The sequence below is a fragment of the Penaeus monodon genome, chromosome 27 (assembly GCF_015228065.2).
Source record: "Penaeus monodon isolate SGIC_2016 chromosome 27, NSTDA_Pmon_1, whole genome shotgun sequence".
NCBI classification, from domain to species: domain Eukaryota; kingdom Metazoa; phylum Arthropoda; class Malacostraca; order Decapoda; family Penaeidae; genus Penaeus; species Penaeus monodon.
In genome coordinates this window covers 2,784,163-2,785,181 of record NC_051412.1, presented here as the reverse complement: position 1 = coordinate 2,785,181, position 1,019 = coordinate 2,784,163, and the positions used below count along the sequence as shown (strand labels likewise).

The window sequence follows — 1,019 nt, the reverse complement described above, 5'->3', positions numbered from 1 at the left end:
AATGTTTTAAGTATGAAAGTATTGTAAGTATGCTCCTTAATAGGGTAACTATGGTAAAGTGGATAAGTGTACTGACATAGAGGCAGTTGTATTATCATGTCTTTTCCCCCACTAAAAAAAATATATATAAAAATATAAAAAAAATCATATGCTAGGTAATATCTTCTTGTGCAACGGGACCTGGAAAATAAGAAAACGAGTTTGTAATAAAGGAGTCGACAGCGAATGAGCAGGAAGTGGAGGTATTGTTGGTATCAGCAGGAGAAATTTCCACTAATAAATGTACATTTTCCTTTCTTGTGTGTTATTATTTGTCCTTACATATATGCACATAAGGTATGTATGCTCTGTTCAACTTGCTCTCACATATCAAAACTTTGCTGAGCTGTCATACCAAGCTATGTCTGGGAAGTCCGTCAATACTGCTGGAAGACTTGTTGGAACTATGTAAGCTATGATAACTGAAATAAGAAAACTAAGAAAACGGATTCATAATGCACGGAAACTCGATTTTTCTTTTCTTTTTCCTTGAGCTAACAACTAATTTTCAGCCTTCTGTTCCTTTACCCTATAAATTCCAAACTTTTTTTATCATTCAAATTTGAACGAGGGCAAATTAGTGAAAAGGAAAAGGATATGTTTACAAATAACAGTGCAGGTCCATTTTGATCATACGACATTGCAGATCAGAACATATATATATACAATGGCAACTGCTTAAACTTGTCCATTTTCTATTTGAATTGTTAGATTGATATTTTTCCAAAAAGATGAGTCCAATGTTTTAAATAAGTACCAAAGCACACTTTTCTAAACAAATTTCTTATAAATTCATCAACTGGAGCTGAACTGGTGGTTAAAAATAATGCCATGCTTCTTCATATTTTAATCTCTTTAACTTCATAACAAAATAATTTGGATCCAAGACTCGGATCCCTGCATTGTGCAGTCACTCAAAAGCAATTAACAATCAAAAACAATCACCTATTCCAGAAAACATTGCTTGAGTTCTAGATCAT

The 1,019-nt window shown here is 32.9% G+C and overlaps 1 protein-coding gene across 1 annotated transcript in view; it reads right to left on the bottom strand.

Annotated features, from left to right (window-relative positions):
- Positions 1-871: 871 nt before the first annotated feature.
- The window catches only part of LOC119590544 (conserved oligomeric Golgi complex subunit 5-like), a gene marked incomplete in the record, with an annotated part of 11,598 nt that continues 11,450 nt past the window's right edge, over positions 872-1,019 (bottom strand). Inside the window, 1 exon segment of the mRNA XM_037939200.1 lies at positions 872-1,010.